The sequence below is a fragment of the Crinia signifera genome, chromosome 2 (genome assembly GCF_055691185.1).
Source record: "Crinia signifera chromosome 2, ASM5569118v1, whole genome shotgun sequence".
In the NCBI taxonomy this organism is placed as follows: Eukaryota; Metazoa; Chordata; class Amphibia; order Anura; family Myobatrachidae; genus Crinia; species Crinia signifera.
Window position 1 is genome coordinate 80,474,168 of NC_139218.1, and position 6,889 is coordinate 80,481,056.

Sequence of the window (6,889 nt, forward strand, 5' to 3'; positions counted from 1 at the left end):
TTTGGTGTATACAAGCTCATCACGTTTTTACATAAAGAACAGAAAGTCACAGCGAGTTTTATCCAGAAGGTAGTTCTGAATGTTGCAAGAACACCCCCAAGGAGAGACTTGAAAGAACGTGAGGAGGCAATTCAGCGTTGTGTTTCACAGTATGGACATGTCCCTGTACTGGAATATCTTGGTGCCATTGGACATCACTTAGCATTCCCTTAAAGACATTGTTTTTCAAATTTTTTCTACAAGTTTATATGTTTGGATAATTATTTTTCAAGTTAATCTTCATCAAGTTCAAGTTCTAATTTTAAAGTTCTGAAGTTAAAAAGGAAGCCAAGCCATTACAGTGAATTCAAATTTATGGTAAGTAAACGTTCTAATTCATATACTTATACATTACATTTCTCACCTTTAACAATAGTAAAATATGAATGTTTTAAACCCCCCCCCCCCCACTAAGAAAATAATCTGCATTAACTTTTACTATTGTAAAATCCCCAAGTATTCTACTATGATGGTATTGATCCAAACTTAAATATTTGATTTGCAATTGGTCAGTATGATGTATTTAAATAACCTTTTAAGGTGGTATCTATTTACCCTTAAATGTATATATTTTTTAATTTGGACAACTGTATTTAAATTAGTTAGAATCTGTTTGTAGTTTTTATGTTCTTTACCAATCTAGATTTTCCAAATTCTATCATCAGTCAGTGGGTTACCGTACAACTGTTAAACCACACTTCGGTAGACAGTCAACATGGGAAAAGGTAGACATGGGCCAAGGTCGAAATTATTGTATGTCGACATGTGTTTTTTAAAGCCAAATGTCGACATGTACACAGTTGGAGTTGCACCACAGCCCCTGCAATTGCTTTCTATGATTCGGACACGGTGCATCGTTACACTCGGCACACTTTGATTCTCCCGCCACGCCATAGTGGATGGTAGGGCATAAAATACCGCCTGTAGGCACAAAAAACCTATGTCGACCTAATGACTGGCGGCCTAAAACCATGTCCACCTTTAACCCGGTCGACCTTCAGTGGTCTCCCTAATGATTGTCCACCTAAGTGTTGTCTAATAATGATATATAGATGCAGGAAACTGTCATCTATATATCATTGAGTAATGACTACACCTGTGCAGCAACCATCTGGTCTGGAAACAAAACTATTGTTAGCTTTCGATTCATATACTTGGCTAACCCTGATCTATGTAATGACAGTACACCTTAATATATAGAGAAAGTAAATCACACAGTGTACAATAATCATAATCCCAAAAATTTTTATATAGTTAATATTAACTTAATAACCCACTTTTTTACATTATATATCTCATATCAATCACTTACAATAATCAAAAATATACCCAGACACATGTAAATTGATAGAATTGCTTTTTATTATATTACATTTATATCAAATATGGGTGCAATTTTATTATATTCAAGTCATTTGAAATCAATTATGGCATCTTTGTTGTGTAACCTTTAACCATAAACCGCTAAAGACATACATATTTATAAACATTGTTTCATTCTCATTAATGTGAGACATGCAGAATAAGTACTCGCTATATAACAAAGTGTTAATAATAATAATAATAATAATTATGGTTCGGCATTTGCTTTCAAAACTATATTCAATCATTTTTTGGCATCATGTATTTCATATACTTCATTTCTTCTGTAATGTATGAGCTGCAAAACAAAAGAGAAAGTAAATTACTGCTTAACTTGTGCATTAATACTTGATGGTTCTTGTCCCAAATTTCTACACGCATATATAAATGGTACGTCTGAGGACCAATCTTTCAGGCAGTTTTCTTTGTGATAGTCCCTTACAGATGGGTGGTTTACTCATGTTTATTTGCAAGACTGCGAATTCGCAGCCTTGCGAGTCCACCAAACCCCGCCCGGCGAAAGCCCCCCCCCCCTTAAACTGAGTCTTCATCCGATCAGCTGTGAATTTACATTTTGCATAGACATCAATTCGTATGGCTCGGGTAACCACCTACATCTTTCGATGGTCACCGACTATCGAATGATGTTTAGCGTGCACGCATATAGAAGTGACTTCAGTTACTTACATTTGTGTGCACACTGGCGTGGATATAGGCGGGCAGCTGACACAGTGATGTCAGCTACCCGCCCCCCACACCCGCATCACTGCCTCATTACCATGAGAACACCCATGCCCCCGCCCATCTCCTACCCCCCCCCCCAGGGTGCGTGCACGCATCATACGCCTGCACATGCGCAGATACCCACAGACGACTATCATTGATAATGCGTGTGAATGCACGCAGTACCATATTGATCTGAAGGCCCATTATCCTGTCTGGCACTAGACACACCACTGTATTTTAACACTGGTTTTAAAAATTAACATTAATTCCCTTATTCAGATCTGATTTGAGTGTTTTGGAAATGCCATCTAAATTTTAGATTAAAAATAATGCAATCAGCATTTACCCTGCACAGAAACAAAACACCAATATAAATTTATACATGTTACATATGCCCCACGGCACTGCACATGCTTTTACCCATTTTTGGAAAAATATTGTACTTTGATCAGATCTGAATAAGGCCCTAAATGTGCTCACATTGACATTGCTAAATAAATAAATATATATGTGTGTTTTTTTTAAATACAACAAAGAAAAAAAAATTATAGGAAGTAAATCAAACTTACCCAATGTGTCATCCTTTGATAGCCCTATGCCAGCCTCCTCATTGTCTTCTCTTCCCAGGCTGGACCCTTGCACGCTTCTGTGCCGACGTCTTCTCCTGTTTCCTCTGGATTTGTCGTGATGGACGTGAAGCAAAAGGAAAAAAAAACAAGTAAGTTCATATCTACTCCTGCCAGGTTCTCTTCTACCTCTGACCCTCTATACTTGCCAAGCCCCCTTTCCTACAAAAAGTGTACCCTCTTTGCTTGTGTGTTGATGCAACAAACTTACCCGATTCAGCTCCCTTGATAGCCCTACGCCAGCCTCCTCATTGTCTTCTCTTCCCAGGCTGGACCCTTGCACGCTTCTGTGCCGACGTCTTCTCCTGTTCCCTCTGGATGGTCTTGGCTTGAAGGATGCAACCCCCCCAACAAAATCTAAGTTATTTATGGGCACTATAGTATCTTGTTTAAAAATTTGTCCCTGTTACCATCTATTTTTACCTTTCCCTAACTCCCCCTTTCCTACAAAAAGTGTACCCTCTTTGCTTGTGTGTTGATGCAACAAACTTACCCGATTCAGCTCCCTTGATAGCCCTATGCCAGCCTCCTCATTTTCTTCTCTTCCCAGGCTGGACCCAGGCTGGACCCTTGCACGCTTCTGTGCCGACGTCTTCTCCTGTTCCCTCTGGATTTGTCGTGATGGACGTGAAGCAAAAGGAAAAAAAAACAAAAGTAAGTTCATATCTACTCCTGCCAGGTTCTCATCTACCTCTGACCCTCTATACTTGCCAAGCCACCTTTCCTACAAAAAGTGTACCCTCTTTGCTTGTGTGTTGATGCAACAAACTTACCCGATTCCGCTCCCTTGATAGCCCTATGCCAGCCTCCTTATTGTCTTCTCTTCCCAGGCTGGACCCTTGCACGCTTCTGTGCCAACGTCTTCTCCTGTTCCCTCTGGATGGTCTTGGCTTGAAGGATGCAACCCCCCCAAACAAAATCTAAGTTATTTATGGGCACTATAGTATCTTGTTTAAAAATTTGTCCCTGTTACCATCTCTTTTTACCTTTCCCTAACTCCCCCTTTCCTACAAAAAGTGTACCCTCTTTGCTTGTGTGTTGATGCAACAAACTTACCCGATTCAGCTCCCTTGATAGCCCTATGCCAGCCTCCTCATTTTCTTCTCTTCCCAGGCTGGACCCAGGCTGGACCCTTGCACGCTTCTGTGCCGACGTCTTCTCCTGTTCCCTCTGGATTTGTCGTGATGGACGTGAAGCAAAAGGAAAAAAAAACAAAAGTAAGTTCATATCTACTCCTGCCAGGTTCTCTTCTACCTCTGACCCTCTATACTTGCCAAGCCCCCTTTCCTACAAAAAGTGTACCCTTTTTGCTTGTGTGTTGATGCAACAAACTTACCCGATTCAGCTCCCTTGATAGCCCTATGCCAGCCTCCTTATTGTCTTCTCTTCCCAGGCTGGACCCTTGCACGCTTCTGTGCCGACGTCTTCTCCTGTTCCCTCTGGATTTGTCGTGATGGACGTGAAGCAAAAGGAAAAAAAAACAAAAGTAAGTTCATATCTACTCCTGCCAGGTTCTCATCTACCTCTGACCCTCTATACTTGCCAAGCCCCCTTTCCTACAAAAAGTGTACCCTCTTTGCTTGTGTGTTGATGCAACAAACTTACCCGATTCAGCTCCCTTGATAGCCCTATGCCAGCCTCCTCATTGTCTTCTCTTCCCAGGCTGGACCCTTGCACGCTTCTGTGCCGACGTCTTCTCCTGTTCCCTCTGGATGGTCTTGGCTTGAAGGATGCAACCCCCCCAAACAAAATCTAAGTTATTTATGGGCACTATAGTATCTTGTTTAAAAATTTGTCCCTGTTACCATCTCTTTTTACCTTTCCCTAACTCCCCCTTTCCTACAAAAAGTGTACCCTCTTTGCTTGTGTGTTGATGCAACAAACTTACCCGATTCAGCTCCCTTGATAGCCCTATGCCAGCCTCCTCATTTTCTTCTCTTCCCAGGCTGGACCCAGGCTGGACCCTTGCACGCTTCTGTGCCGACGTCTTCTCCTGTTCCCTCTGGATTTGTCGTGATGGACGTGAAGCAAAAGGAAAAAAAAACAAAAGTAAGTTCATATCTACTCCTGCTAGGTTCTCTTCTACCTCTGACCCTCTATACTTGCCAAGCCCCCTTTCCTACAAAAAGTGTACCCTTTTTGCTTGTGTGTTGATGCAACAAACTTACCCGATTCAGCTCCCTTGATAGCCCTATGCCAGCCTCCTCATTTTCTTCTCTTCCCAGGCTGGACCCAGGCTGGACCCTGCACGCTTCTGTGCCGACGTCTTCTCCTGTTCCCTCTGGATTTGTCGTGATGGACGTGAAGCAAAAGGAAAAAAAAACAAAAGTAAGTTCATATCTACTCCTGCCAGGTTCTCATCTACCTCTGACCCTCTATACTTGCCAAGCCACCTTTCCTACAAAAAGTGTACCCTCTTTGCTTGTGTGTTGATGCAACAAACTTACCCGATTCAGCTCCCTTGATAGCCCTATGCCAGCCTCCTTATTGTCTTCTCTTCCCAGGCTGGACCCTTGCACGCTTCTGTGCCAACGTCTTCTCCTGTTCCCTCTGGATGGTCTTGGCTTGAAGGATGCAACCCCCCCAAACAAAATCTAAGTTATTTATGGGCACTATAGTATCTTGTTTAAAAATTTGTCCCTGTTACCATCTCTTTTTACCTTTCCCTAACTCCCCCTTTCCTACAAAAAGTGTACCCTCTTTGCTTGTGTGTTGATGCAACAAACTTACCCGATTCAGCTCCCTTGATAGCCCTATGCCAGCCTCCTTATTGTCTTCTCTTCCCAGGCTGGACCCTTGCACGCTTCTGTGCCAACGTCTTCTCCTGTTCCCTCTGGATGGTCTTGGCTTGAAGGATGCAACCCCCCCAAACAAAATCTAAGTTATTTATGGGCACTATAGTATCTTGTTTAAAAATTTGTCCCTGTTACCATCTCTTTTTACCTTTCCCTAACTCCCCCTTTCCTACAAAAAGTGTACCCTCTTTGCTTGTGTGTTGATGCAACAAACTTACCCGATTCAGCTCCCTTGATAGCCCTATGCCAGCCTCCTCATTTTCTTCTCTTCCCAGGCTGGACCCAGGCTGGACCCTTGCACGCTTCTGTGCCGACGTCTTCTCCTGTTCCCTCTGGATTTGTCGTGATGGACGTGAAGCAAAAGGAAAAAAAAACAAAAGTAAGTTCATATCTACTCCTGCCAGGTTCTCTTCTACCTCTGACCCTCTATACTTGCCAAGCCCCCTTTCCTACAAAAAGTGTACCCTTTTTGCTTGTGTGTTGATGCAACAAACTTACCCGATTCAGCTCCCTTGATAGCCCTATGCCAGCCTCCTTATTGTCTTCTCTTCCCAGGCTGGACCCTTGCACGCTTCTGTGCCGACGTCTTCTCCTGTTCCCTCTGGATTTGTCGTGATGGACGTGAAGCAAAAGGAAAAAAAAACAAAAGTAAGTTCATATCTACTCCTGCCAGGTTCTCATCTACCTCTGACCCTCTATACTTGCCAAGCCCCCTTTCCTACAAAAAGTGTACCCTCTTTGCTTGTGTGTTGATGCAACAAACTTACCCGATTCAGCTCCCTTGATAGCCCTATGCCAGCCTCCTCATTGTCTTCTCTTCCCAGGCTGGACCCTTGCACGCTTCTGTGCCGACGTCTTCTCCTGTTCCCTCTGGATGGTCTTGGCTTGAAGGATGCAACCCCCCCAAACAAAATCTAAGTTATTTATGGGCACTATAGTATCTTGTTTAAAAATTTGTCCCTGTTACCATCTCTTTTTACCTTTCCCTAACTCCCCCTTTCCTACAAAAAGTGTACCCTCTTTGCTTGTGTGTTGATGCAACAAACTTACCCGATTCAGCTCCCTTGATAGCCCTATGCCAGCCTCCTCATTTTCTTCTCTTCCCAGGCTGGACCCAGGCTGGACCCTTGCACGCTTCTGTGCCGACGTCTTCTCCTGTTCCCTCTGGATTTGTCGTGATGGACGTGAAGCAAAAGGAAAAAAAAACAAAAGTAAGTTCATATCTACTCCTGCTAGGTTCTCTTCTACCTCTGACCCTCTATACTTGCCAAGCCCCCTTTCCTACAAAAAGTGTACCCTTTTTGCTTGTGTGTTGATGCAACAAACTTACCCGATTCAGCT

At 43.0% G+C, this 6,889-nt stretch overlaps 1 long non-coding RNA gene across 3 annotated transcripts; it reads right to left on the reverse strand.

The window, feature by feature from the left end:
- Positions 1-1,379: 1,379 nt before the first annotated feature.
- LOC146058773 (uncharacterized) lies at positions 1,380-4,594 on the reverse strand. Of its 3 annotated transcripts, XR_014469947.1 has the most exons (5): positions 4,359-4,594; positions 3,527-3,629; positions 3,247-3,360; positions 2,697-2,800; positions 1,380-1,699 (listed from the first exon to the last, which is right to left on the reverse strand). It is a non-coding gene; the product is annotated as an uncharacterized LOC146058773 (long non-coding RNA). The 3 variants fall into 3 exon arrangements; XR_014469946.1 differs by lacking the exon at positions 4,359-4,594 and having other exon boundaries at positions 3,527-3,778; XR_014469948.1 differs by lacking the exons at positions 3,247-3,360; positions 3,527-3,629; positions 4,359-4,594 and adding an exon at positions 2,965-3,056.
- Positions 4,595-6,889: the final 2,295 nt, after the last annotated feature.